Source organism: Crinia signifera, chromosome 7 (genome assembly GCF_055691185.1).
Source record: "Crinia signifera chromosome 7, ASM5569118v1, whole genome shotgun sequence".
Classification (NCBI taxonomy): domain Eukaryota; kingdom Metazoa; phylum Chordata; class Amphibia; order Anura; family Myobatrachidae; genus Crinia; species Crinia signifera.
This window is the reverse complement of record NC_139223.1, coordinates 29,128,627-29,142,645: the sequence shown is the minus strand read 5'-3', so window position 1 is coordinate 29,142,645 and position 14,019 is coordinate 29,128,627. Positions and strand designations below refer to the sequence as shown.

The 14,019-nt window shown below is 44.1% G+C and overlaps 1 protein-coding gene across 1 annotated transcript in view; it reads right to left on the bottom strand.

The window, feature by feature from the left end:
* The window catches only part of CFAP70 (cilia and flagella associated protein 70), a 47,004-nt gene extending 43,847 nt beyond the window's left edge, over nt 1-3,157 (bottom strand). The window contains exon 1 of the mRNA XM_083152736.1: nt 3,078-3,157. The gene's annotated coding sequence lies outside the window, so the exon portion shown is untranslated. The remainder of the gene's footprint in view (nt 1-3,077) is intronic.
* Nucleotides 3,158-14,019: the final 10,862 nt, after the last annotated feature.

The window sequence follows — 14,019 nt, the reverse complement described above, 5'->3', positions numbered from 1 at the left end:
GCGGTAGTCAGTGGTGGGCAGCAGAAATTGAAAAAAAAAATTGAAACACCATGCAACCCTCTGGTAGACCAAAGGAGCCCTGAGCCAATCAGAAGCCTCACATTCAGGGCGCTGCTGATTTGCTGAGAGCTCTCTCTCAGCCAATCAGTGGGCCGGCCAGTCTTTTGGAAAAAAAAAAGTAAAATTCTGCCGCCCGCCGCTGAATCCCAGCGTACGCCAGCCCTCCTGCACAGTATTCCGCTACATCAATGTCCGCTGTCAGCACTCCTGCCTCCTGCTCCATTAATCCGCCGCCAGCGCTCCTGCCACCCGCTGATCGAATTGCGAGCAATCGCATGTGGTTAAAAAACCACTTGCGATCATTCATGCAATTTGTAACATTTTAGGTGCAGCCAGGGCAGCCATTAGGTGGGGACTGCGGGAACTCCAGTCCCGGGCCCAGACAGAAAGAGTGCCCTGGACTGGATCATATAAAGTATAAATTCTCATAAACAAGGTTCAAATTTCCCTTGAAGCAATGTAGAGGTTGAGTAGTGCGGTCAGTGCTGCAGACACCGGAGGTCTAACCAGGCATTCTAGGTGTCCGAGAAAGGGAAGGAGGGCCCTGCCTATTTTGTCAGTCCTGGGCCCGACAATTTCTGATGGCAGCCCATAATACATAACTCCCAACATGACCCTCTCCAGGAGGGACACATTGCTCTGCTCCTGGACTTTCCTCTTAATGTATGATTACCTTCATCTGTGTTGAACAGGTTCATTGCAAAGAAAGTTCTTTCAACAAAGGTAATGACAATCATACATTAAGAGGAAAGTCCAGGAGCAGAGCAATGTGTCCCTCGTGGAAGGGTCATGGGTTAGGAGCAGTGTTCCCTCTAAGCTGTGCGCACGTGCGCGCGCACACAACTCGACGAGCGTGCGCACAGACATTGCAACAGAGCGCACAAAGCAGCAGTGGTCCCTTGTTGCAGTTGTGGACTCAATTAATGTGTGTTTCACCCATTAACTACATTGTGTGTTGTGTTTTGAATGTTTAAACGTTTAATATCATTTTGAAGTAAAGTTAACACAAATGCTGAACGTCATTTTCCAGTTATATATAAGTGACGCACAAAATTTTTTATTTCCTTCCAAAGTTGCACAGCCCAAATCTTTTGCCGCACACAGCCTTCATAAAATAAGAGGGAACATTGGTTAGGAGGTATGCATCATATCTATCGACACGACGTTTGACCGGCTACGTCAGTAAGCGAGGCAGCCAGTTGAAGGGAATAGCCTGGCACAAAGGTGACAGCGTAAAAGCTACGGAGCGCAGAGAGCATGACTACTGGAAGGGGGTGCAGAGCCGGCCTTAAGCATAGGCAAACTAGGCAATTGCCTAGGGCATTTGGAATGCCTAGGGGCATCAGCAGCTTCTGCTGATTAAAATGATATGCAGCATGCCTATATTCTGTGTGTGAGTGAGGCTGTATCTGCATATGAAATAGTGTATTCATGGAAATCACTGTAACATAGCATTCCGTATGCAGGTACAGCCACAGTCGCACACAGAATATAGGCATGCCACATATCATTTTAATCATTTGAAGCTCCTTGTGTGTCCTGGTCACATAACAATGCAAATAAGATGAAATTTCAGCAAAAAATGCACCAAACATTAGCAGAACTGGCCAGGAGCTGCATGGCCTATTGAGGCAAGATGTATGAGGAAATATCTGTATCCAAGCAGAGGCAGAGGTCACAGTGTTAGCGGCAGTGCGAGTGCTGTCTGCGGGTGGGTTGGTTGTGCAATAGTGTTCGGCATATGTGTAAGGGGCATTATGTGTGTCATGTATAAATGCATTAATAATGTGCGACATATGTGTAACCGGCATTATGTGTGTCATGTGTATAACGGTATTAATAATGTGCGACATATGTGTAATGTGCATTATGTGTGTCATGTGTATAAGGGCATTAATAATGTGCAACATATGTGTAAGGGGCATTATGTGTGTCATTATGTGTATGAAGGGCATTAATAAATGTTGGCATAATGTGTAAGGGGCATTATGGTTATAAGGACATTAATAATGTGTGTCATGTGTAAGGGGCATTACTGTGTGGTATTATCAGGGGTGCCGAGAGAAAGGGGTAGGGGGTACAAATTACCCAGGCCAAAGTCTGATGGAAGGGCCCAGTGGGGGCCCCGGGGCCTCTCCCCTTAAGTGACAGCAGCAGCTGCAGCTCTTCTCTTCTGCCCAGCACACACTGCTTTGTGCTGGGTTGCAGTGTGGCCATGAAGGTGCTTAAAATACAATATTTTCTCAGGATTTTTTTCCAAGGGTATAATGTGAATAATGTGAGGAGTAATGTACATAAGGTAAAGTGGTACTACTGTGTGATGTAACGTGAATAAGGGACACCATTGCATGATATAATGTGAATAAAGTTGCACTACTGTGTGGCATAATTTGAATTGGGGGTACTATTGTGTGGCCATGCCCCTTCCCAGCAAGAACACACCCCTGTTTGGGCTGCGCACTAAATGTGTGCACTGTTTCTATTTAAAATATTGCGGGTAGGAGTACCAAAATGCTGCCTGCTATGATGAGGGTTGATGGTGCTAGGAAAGGGGAGCAGGGTCAAAGGCAGAACTAGTGCCGGTGCTAGGGGGCACCAGCCAAAATCTTGCCTAGGGCGTCATTTAGGCTAGGGCCGGCTCTGAGGGGGTGCAGAATGCAGATAAGCGGGATGGCATCACGATGGTGAGGGCTCTGCAGACTACACAGGGAGAAGTGTCCTGAGTGACTGCTGAGGCTGCTGATGAAGAGGTCCGGTTACAGGTGGAACCGCATTAAAAAAAAGGCCAATGACTGCATGAAACGTTCTATACAAAATTACTATTATTTGCAGTACACAATGCTAGCCGCTAGGTGGCAGCATCTGACCGCAGACGTTACCCAATGACCGGCTATAACGGGCATATTTGTCAATCCTATTTTTATTGAAATAATGTGGGAGAGAATGGGGGAGCTAAAGTCAAATGGTGCACAAAGTAAGTTGGAAAAGCAGAAGCAGCGCAACCACGCTGACGGTACCTGTGTCCCCGGTAGGCAGCTCTCCTCTCCCGCAGCTCTCACTACCCGGCGTCCTCCGTTCCCTAGCAACCAGCTCAGGGACTCCGAGCGCGCGCGCCCGTTGCCCCGGCAACCCAGCCGACGTCATTCATAACACAGGAGGCTCGCACTACAACTCCCAGAATCCTCGTGCAGGGGGTGGCTGGCTGGGGGCTTGTGGGATTCGCAGTTCTGTGTCATTAGAATGGCTATTGGCTAATATCTTCACCATGTGCTTTAACTAGCTGTGCTGGGTTAAACTCTCTAGTCGGGCAGTATATTTATTTATTTATTTACAGTTTCCTATATATATTATATGTATCCCAACTAGAGAGTTTAACCCAGCACAGCTAGTTAAAGCAAATTGTGAAGATATATACTTGCTGCTGGCAAGTGAGCACTCTAGGAGTACAAAAGAAGGACCTTACTTTTGATTGTTTTTGGTAGCTGAATTGGACATCCCATAACCCTCTTTCTGGATTATGCGATTTTGCGATGTACATATAGTATTCCCAATACTCCTATACGCACTATATGCTATTGTTAATTATAGTACAATATATTATTTCACAAACACTTTCTACAAACTTCTATTAGCTACTCTGGGAGGAGACAAAGCAATTAAACAGAGATTTTGTTTACTGGTATCAATTCGGAAGCTTGGACTACTATCCCAATATTATTGGTCCAGTTATAGGATCCCTAAAACAAAAGTTTTTTATTTGCCTGGCACCCCTAGGGTCGGTTCTATGGGGTTTATTCTAGTTCATTCTTTCTGACAAAATCCTTCTTAGATGGACAAAACCATGTGCACTGCAGGGGGCAGATGTAACATGTGCAGATAGAATTAGATTTGGGTGAGTTATTTTGTTTCTTTGCAGGGAAAATACTGACTGCTTTATTTTACACTGCAATATAGATCTCACTTTGAAGAAAAACCCCACCCAAATCTAATTCTCTCTGCACAAGTTACATCTGCCCCACCCGCAGTGCACATGGTTTTGTCCATCTAAGAAGGATTTTGTCAGAAAGAATGAACTAGAATAACCCCCTATATCTCATTTATACACATATAGGGGGAAATTTACTCAAGGAAATTTGTAAAAAATAAGTGTATTTGTATCCAGAAATACACTTATTTTTTACATTTACTACACCGAAAATACGGCAATTCGTATTCGTATTGATAGCACATCAATACAACTACGAATTGCCGTATTGTCGGGATAGTAAATGTCAAAAATAAGTGTATTTCTGGATACAAATACACTTTTTTTTTACAAATTTCCTTTAGTAAATTTCCCCCATATTGTCAGAAATTATTCACCCCAACACGGGGATAGTGAATACTCACATAAAGGAAAAACACAAGAGTCCAATCATCGGACAAAATTATTTTATTCATCTACCCAATCATCGGACGACAATTCTGTCTTTCGTCTACTGAATAAAAAGAGTGTTAAATGTGCCCCTTATGAAGTCTTGTTAAATGAAACGCGTTGGGCCGTTTGGCATTTCTTTGAAGATTTTAAATAAAACCATTATTTGGAAGATTCCTCTCATTTGCTTCATTGTAAAACCCTGGATAACATGGACATATAATTATATATATATGAATCCAATTTCCTTGTTAATGGAAAACACGGCACTCAGGAGACGTTTTTAAAATGCAAAACAAGTGTATTGCGGGTTCCGGGAACGTTTCGGGGTGTTATCCTCATCCTCAGCCCTACCTACAGCAATAAGACATACAAACATCTAACATTTAAATACCTACCAGCACCCGGGACACACCTCAGCGCAATACCACACCTCCATCACATCACCTGTCCCAGCCATCACCAATAAACATAATAGGTATTTTGGTGTATATGCTGCCTCACACAATAAAATACACTTCAATATTTCCAAGAAGACATCAACATTCACGGAATACAGAAATATGAAAACAGTAAATTTTTACGCAAAGACAGCAAAAAAGAATTAGCAAGAAAAAGTTACATTAGAGCATTCCAGTTAATTTTTTCATTAAGCCCATTGGGCGAGATGGTTCCAAGACGGAATATCCACTCTGACTCCTATTTCAGAAGTTTCTTCGGCCTATTACCACCTCTCATGGAATCAACCACATGATCGATGATAAAGTATCGCAAAAGATGGTGACCCACAGTTTTGAAATACCCCCCTGCCTTTGAGGGCTAGGTTTATGGCCGACCGGTGGAGTGTCATTCTCTCACGGAATGTCCGTATTGTCTGTCCAATGTAGTACATACCACACGGAAACATAATGGCATATACAACATGAGATCTCAAAAAATTTGGCAAAACTACAGCTATATCTACGCTAAGAAATCTACTATTGGCGATATTACAGCCATTTAATTCAGGATTCAAGGTCATTGGATTGCTGGTCAGAAAATAGCTTGTCATAAGAGAGACCTTTTTTCTCTGAGACGACTGATGCATGAAGCAAACTTGTATTGTGCCGCTTCCATTGCCCCTGAGGAAGTCATATTTGATCACGAAACGCATTGGGTTTGCTATACCCTTTGGAAGTTTATACAACTGATATTCATCTTATACTGTATATATATATATATATATATATAGGTACTTATGTATTATCTGGGCTCCCATGTTAAATGCACCCCATTTTTTCATACCCCTACTATCCAACTACGCATGGAGTTGATTTTATATAGTGTGGCGAGCGCAGCGAGCCCCGCGAGGGGATGCGGTCTCATAAGAAAAACGGAAGCCCAGATATTACATAAGTACCTATATATATATATATGTGTGTGTGTATATATATATATATATATACACATATATATATATATATATATGAAACACAATTGTCTGGCGCCTATAACCTAAATGTTACATTTTAAATGTCCATATGCAATAATCAATGATCCAATTTAGTGGAGCAAAGAGAGATGTTCGGCCAATATTAGTTTATTTTTCTTCAATGGATTAACCCTTGCACCTGCCGCTGCCTATGAATTCTGTGCGTTAGTATAAATCACCTATCATACTGTACAACAACATTTATTTATTTATTTATTTACAGGTTCTTATATAGCGCAGCAGATTCCGTTGCGCTTTACAATAGTAGACAGTGATAAAACAAACTGGGTAACAACATACAGACTTGGAGGTAGGAGGGCCCTGCTGCAAGCTTACAATCTATAGGGATATAGGGGGAAACACAAGGACAGGCACCAGTAATACCATAGCAGTCCCACCAAGTTACAAGTACAGAAGGGTAGCTATATAATACATAAGTGCCTCAGAGGGTTATGCATGTAGAACTTAAACATTATAGGCTTGCCTGAAGAGGTGAGTTTTAAAACAGAAAATACCGACAATTCCTTGGCGCTGACAAAGGTTTCTCTCTTGTTCTCATGAGGTTGTTCCCAAAACAAAGAGAGAAAAAACCACAAGAGTGTAATAAAGTCTATATATTTAGACAGGTATTGATTGAAGATATTGGAAGATAGTGGGACTCGTACCCCATGTGGTGGTCTACTTTTCAAGGTAGACACAAATCATTTGTTGGGAAACGGTAAAGTCACCACTAGATTGCAAGTACCTCCAATTCCAGATGTAATATGCAATGAAAAAGAGCTGGTATGGTGTAATACCGCTTTTTAGTCAAACCAAACATTCACATGTAACAGCTGACTCTCACCGAGTAATTGTCCACAGATGTAGACAAATAAAGCAGATGGTACAACAATTGCAGGCTTCCCTAGAAGCTTTTCCCCGTTGTCCACCTTCTCCTCCTCACGACCATGCGTTTCAAAACCAGCAGGTTTCTTTTTCAAGGCATCGAAAAAGAAACCTGCTGGTTTTGAAACGCGTTGGTCGTGAGGAGGAGAAGGTGGACAACATCTAACTCAGCTTGGGGAAAAGCTTCCAGGGATGCCTGCAATTGTTGTACCATCTGCTTTATTTGTCTACATCTGTGGACAATTTTACTCAGAGAGAGTCAGCTGTTATATACCTTTGTTTACATGTTAATGTTTGTTTGACTAAAAAGCGGTATTACACAATACCAGCTCTTTTTCATTCCATATTACATCTGGAATTGGAGGTACTTGCGATCTAGTGGTGACTTTACCGCTCCCCAACAAGTGAATACCTGTCAATACCTGTCTAAATATATAGACTTTATTACACTATTGTGGTTTTTTCTCTCTTTTTGTTTTGGGTACAACTTTATGAGAACAAGAGAGAAACCTTTGTCAGCGCCAAGGAATTGGTATTTTCTGTTTTAAGGTGGGTACACACGGAACTCGTTAACGAGTGTATCAAATCGTTCATCGTGCGTACACATGGATCGATTGGATACACTTGACAAAAGATTTGTCTATGATCTTCCTGACTGCAGGAAAGATCATAGACCATCGTTAACGATTCACGGGTACTCGCATCGTTAACGATGCACGGAACGATTTGAACGATTGGTCGTTCCCATCGATCGGGAACGCCCACATCGGGCTTCAAATCTATCCGTGTGTACCCAGCTTAAGTTCTAAAATATTGGTGTCATTTCTCCCATACATGGAACAGCCACTGCTTATCAGGCCTGCTCCTTTATGTCTATGATGGCCTAGGAAGGAGAGTGCCGCTTGGTATGCCATCTAGCCTTGAGCACCATATCTTCATGATATATCTAGTGCACATGGCCAAGTGCATACCTCCCAACATGACCCTCTCCAGAAGGGACACAATGCTCGGCTCCAGGATTTTCCTCATAATGTCTGATGGCATTTCCCCACAGGTGATGGTAATCATACATCAAGTGGGAAGTGCAGGAGCAGAGCAATGTGGCCCTCCTGGAAATGGTCATGTTGGGAGGTATGCAAGTGTAGAACTTAACTTACTACGCTTCTACTCAACTGCACCAGAACATCATGGGATCATGAATGAGAGGCACTTCTGGGCCACAACATAATGGAGGCTCTGTCCCAGAGCCCAGTGCATGGAACATGTGCCAAAAAGCAAGTACCTTTCCTGGCTCAAGAGGGTTTCAATTATGGGTATCTGAGCTGAGTAGTGCCACCCCTGCTTGCCTAACGAGAGCCATCCTGGCAAACCGGTAGCTATGGCCCTGGTGCCACTTATCCAGAACACTCCTAATCTCCTGGAGGAGACTTATATCATTGTAAGCTTTCCCAGACTCATGGAAGAGCAGACCAACCTCCATGATCCCACACACCCCAATGTCCTGGGCTTGATGATGGGCATTTCCCCGGAATGTTGGGGATGACACTCAGACACTTCTGTATGTGATATGCTTACGTGCATTATCGCACCTTCTGTAGATGAGTTTCCACCAAAATAATAAGCGTTGTGTCTGAAGCTTAGTGGACCACTCGTGATCCATTCTGCCTCTTTCTGAACACAGTAGGGATGTCCATCGGTGCAGTCGCCATTGATGATTGCCAGTTTTAGATATCAATGGTCATCCCTTTTCCTTGACTGACTGCCCGTGGGCCAATCAGAATGCGGAGGTAGGGCTCCAGGGTTGTCGGGGGCGGAGCTATCCTCCACATCCCAGCACCATGAAAAAACAAACATTGGTTCTGCTGTGTCATCGATGTGGGGAAACCGTCTGGTTCTCCCACATCAATGGCAAAAGTATTCAACATCGGCCATAAAACATCGATGATTTCAAAATGGCCATCTCTAGAATACAGTAGCCATCTAGCAGGTTGACATGGACAATCTGTACCCTTCAGCTTAAGCATGTACGGATAAGCCGCAAACCTCTCCTGCCATTCAACTACATATGATGTTTCCACCAGAATAGACATGGCATTTGCTTTGTCTGGCATCCTGCCTACCTTGGCTGATCTGCCACCAAGAAGTATTGCTAACGCTCTCTCTTTGCGTGAACCAGGAGACTGCTCTGACAAATGCCTTTTAATATTCCTGTAGTAGGTTTCCGGTTTGCATTATGACCCTGGTAAATAAGAAATGAGCGGTAGTTTGACTGTGCGCTCTATTAATGCACTATAGTGCAAATAATTAATTCTGATGTACAGCAAATATTTAAAATGTAACTAATATAGGTCCTGATTCTGGTCTATTTTCAAAAGCAAATTCTCTCTCTAATGGAAAAAAACATGTGCACTGCAGGTGGGGCAGATGTAACATGTGCACTGCGGGTGGGGCAGTACCATATGCAGAGAGAATTACATTTTGCTGTTATTTTGTTTCAATGCAGAGTAAATATGCAAAAAAGGAGCTGATCAAGCACCAATCAGCTCCTGACAACAGACTGTAAAGGTGGCCATACATCAGAAAGACATTGCACCCAATCATACAATCTCAATGGATTGTAAAATGGATTGTATGCAGATTGTGTGCACACAATCACACAATCTCCACTGGATTTTTGGTACTCCTATCCTTTTGATCCTAGTAGGCCAGCCCCCTATTTAAATGAAGCTTCAATCATACAATCATGCAGCAGATGGATTGTATGACAGACTGTATGACAGATTGTGAGTAAATTGTGTGTCCAAAAACCACCAAGGACTGCCGGGGAGTTGAAGGGAAATTGTACACAATCATAATTGGAAGACCGGTCTTTCTGATGTATGGCCACCCTAACATAGCAGTTAGGAGCTGATTGGCTGGCACTTTACCTCTCTCCAAGGCTAAGTACACACCCCCATGGTTTATTTAGCCCTCTGAGTGCCAACATCTGTGTGAGAGATGCGTCAAATATCCACTAAAAATGCCGGCGTGGCTCACATGTGTTATATAAATTCAAATAAAAAATGTTGTGAAATAAAAGCTTCTATTTCCTATATGACGTAACAATTACCGGTCATTACGTCCAATACAAATGTTTTCACTTAGCACTCAAAGGGTTAATGACTGTCATGTCGACTTAATGCGGTCGATCTAACGACTGTCGACCGACATGCTGGGTGACCCAATGACCGTATCCCTTTATTTATTAACAGTTTCTTATATAGCGCACACAGATTCCGCAGCGCTTTACAGAGCATAATTAGGAGCAAAATCACATAACGAATTACATTACAAGACAGTTTAGGACAAGTACATGGTTAATACGGATAGTTGCATCAGGGGACAGGACACTGAAGAATTCATCAGGGTGGCAGTGGTTTATATATTCTAATAAAGGCACATAAGGAGAGAGGGCCCTGCTCGTGAGAGCTTACATTCTAATGGGGAGGGTTAGACAGACAGGGGTGACACAGAAGGGAGAGAAGTGGGCATAAACAGTAGGTTAGGATGAGAGATGGTCAGGTTTTATGCAGGAGGGGGGGAAGAGGTCAGCTTAGTCTTTGATATTTTAAGTCTAAAAAAGCGCTGGGTCATCCAAGAGTAGACAGCAGAGAGACAGTAGAGGCCCCCATACACTAGCCAATTTTGGTCAGATTTCAGCCAGATCAGTCGGATCTGGCCGAAATCGGACCAAAATCGGCTAGTTTTGATGTCCCCTCAGATCCGATGCGCGGTCCCGTGCGCATCGGATCTGCATCGGGTGGTCGGACCTGCTGCACGTCTGACCACCCGACTTGGGACCTAGTGGGGCGGCGAGGCGGTAAAGGGAGCAGGGGGGCTGGGGACACTGCGGGGGACACAGGCGGCATAGAGCCGCGCAGAGGGAGCCGGCGGGAGCTGTCAGTATTGAATAAAAAAAAAAGCCCATACAATGCATGGGCGGCCTGTGATTGGCTGAGCGCTCTCTCAGCCAGTCAGCAATTGGCTGAGAGAGCGCTCAGCCAATCACAGGCTGCCCATTCATTGTATAGGCTTTTTTTTCTAGCACTGACAGCTCCCGCCAGCTCCCCCTGCCCGGCTCTATGCCGCCTGTGTCCCCCGCAGCGTCCCCAGCAGCGGGGGACACAGACGCTGTCCCCGCAGCGTTACCAGCAGCGGGGGACACAGACGCTGTCCCCGCAGCGTTACCAGCAGCGGGGGACACAGACGCTGTCCCCGCAGCGTCCCCAGCAGCGGGGGACACAGACGCTGTCCCCGCAGCGTCCCCAGCCCCCCTGCTCCCACCTCTGTAGCCCCCCCCCTGCTCCCCGGGTTTTTTACATGTGATAAATCGAGACGATTTATCACATGTAAAAAATGGCACATCAAGTGCCAATCTAATCAAGCTCCCCCGCGGAGCAGCCGGGGAAGCTCAGGGGGAAGTCGGGGGCGACTTGTCCTAAGGACAAGTCGCCCTAGTGTATGGGGGCCTTAAGAGATATGAGTGAGGATGGAAGGAGAGAGATCAGGAAAGGAGCGGTAGATTTTAGTATTATCAGCATAGAGGTGGTAGTAGAAGTTAAGTGAGCACATGAGCTCACCCAGAGAGGACATGTAGAGAGAGAGAAGAAGAGGACCAAGAATAAAATGATGGGGGACACTACTATCAATGGAAGAGCAGAAGTGGTGAAGTCATTAGAGGCATACCTCCCAACTTCTGTGTTGGGGAAATTGGTCGCTGCGCGAGCGCCCGAAAAGGGGGTGGGCGTATGCAAATGAGGGCGCGGCTTATGCTAATTAGCTGCGACCTCATTTTCATACGAGAATAGACGATGTGCGCATGCGCACAGCATCTATTCTATTAGATTGGGGGGTCTCCCAACTGCCACCCCCCGGAGCGGGACAATGCCTGCCGCGGGTGGGACAGCGGGACAGGACCCGAAAATCGGGACTGTCCCGCTGTAATCGGGACAGTTGGGAGGTATGTTAGAGGTACAGCTGGGCATTTTCAAAACAGACAGTGCAAATACAAGCATTAACAGTGATAGTAAAAGTTTTAGCAGTTGCAGAAATGGTGATAAGCTGGATGAACAGTCAGATAGCCAGAAGTAGTATGATGTGAGTATGAAGTGAGCTCACTCAAAGCAGTCCCTTGGTTTTCTGAGTTACTGTAGTTTCTGTTTTTCTGAATCACTTTGATATCAAGATGTTAAGTTGGTTGGCAGTTTCTGTCCAGTTTCTGTCCAGAATAAGTCCAATCTTTAATCTATGTAACTTTTTTCTCCCTACTTAAAAATCTTCCTACTTTAAAAGCTGACAAAATATCAATAGTCAGCTTTCAATGGTCAGCCAGGCTGTGTCAGCCTAGTATTCTCACTTTAAAAGGATGCACTGCATGCTCGTCCAAAAAAATGTCCAATTCAATATTTTCCATTCATATCTATGATCCGAATACTTAAAGCGCTAGGCTCGACCTTTTGTTATGAACTGTAGTTTATTTTGCAGCATTACACTGTAAAGAGAATTATATTGTTTTCCAGCACCGGCTGTGTAACCAAGACAGAATACACTAATTGAGAAAATGGCAACAATTACATTATCTGATATGAAATCCTTTACTCATTTTTATGTCTCCCTTGATCTCGGAACAAAGAGATGACCTCACACCTTTACAGGAAGATGAATCCTATTACTGTGTTTACGTGACCTCTGTTCCTCGCCATCCTCAAACACATCATTGATTTTCTCCTAACAAATTCTCCCAAATCCATCAAAGGCGTTCGGCGGCCGATAGTAAGTGCTGCTGACTGTTAATATACAAGTCTAAAAATAGCCGTAATGAGATGTAAGTTCAGTGGTCCAGATTTCATGTCTGCTGCTGCAAAAAAATAACAAAAAGGGCTGAAGGGGTGATGATGTCATATATGGATGTTCCTCATCCGCGCCACTAATACATTTTGCGTAGTTCTGCGAACAGTTAATATTCTGCAGTCGTTTTTTTTTTCCTGGAAAAAAAAGAGTAAATGGCTTTTCAGAAGTCTAAGCCCTGGAAATAAAATCTTATTACAGGCGATAATGTAATAAAATTCCAGTATTTGCACCTACACCTACATGGTTCTCTCAAGTATTTTTAGATTCGTGTAAAATCTACAAAGTCATTATAATTGCCCAAGGAAAAAGCGATTGTTTTAAAAAGCGGCGTGCGTCGGGTTTTTATTTTTAGAAATAAATTGAAATCTGTGCCTGGAAAACTCAAATATATTTGTCAGATGTGTACAGGGAGAAGATAGTCATGTGTGTTGGGTCAGCACCCGCCCCCCTTTTTGGGCCTTATTTTTATCCACGAACGGAGAAAAAAATAATTAGATGGTGAGTGGCCATCGTATAATTTTTCCTATGTACGGCAGCATGCGAGTTGATGTGTAAGCCTAAACATCCACTTGCAAGCTAGGGAGCGGATTCAGGCACCAAGAGGGGTGGGGTGGATGTTCGGCGGGGTGGTGGTTGTAGTTTTCCTGCTCGCTAGGCATGGCCATAGGCCATCGATGATTCAAAATCAGCGATGGTTCATCGCCGATGTCGAATACTTTTGCCATCGATGGAACAGCAAACCAAATGGTTTCCCTCCATCGATGGAACAGCAAAACTATGTTTTTTTTTTTTTTTTTTAAAGTGCCGGGACAAGGAGCATAGCTCCGCCCCCTGACACCCGCGAAGCCCCGCCCCCGTGTTTTGATTGGCCCACAGGCCAATCAATCAAACCCAATGGATGACCATCAATATGTAAAAATATCGATGGTCATCCATTGCATAGTTTAGCTCTATCGATGGCCTGTTGCAGAATTGCCATTGATGGTTGCCATCGATGAAAATGGCAACGATGGCCATCCCTACTGCTCGTTCAGCTGCAAATACACACAGTCTAGCGTACAGGCCTGAATAAACCCCTTACATGTCTGGGGTCTTATAGACTTATAGAGCCAGGTCATAAAGGCCACTATGCCATGCGGTCAGTGACATTGTGCTGTGCTCTATAATAATCTGTATGTAAATGTAAGCGGGTCAGCAATGGCTAGAGCAGGACCCAGGAAATAAACGCACACAATCACCACAGGTTCTTCCTACAAACACACTGCAATGGTAAAGCAGACCTGCTGAAGAAAATGTGGCA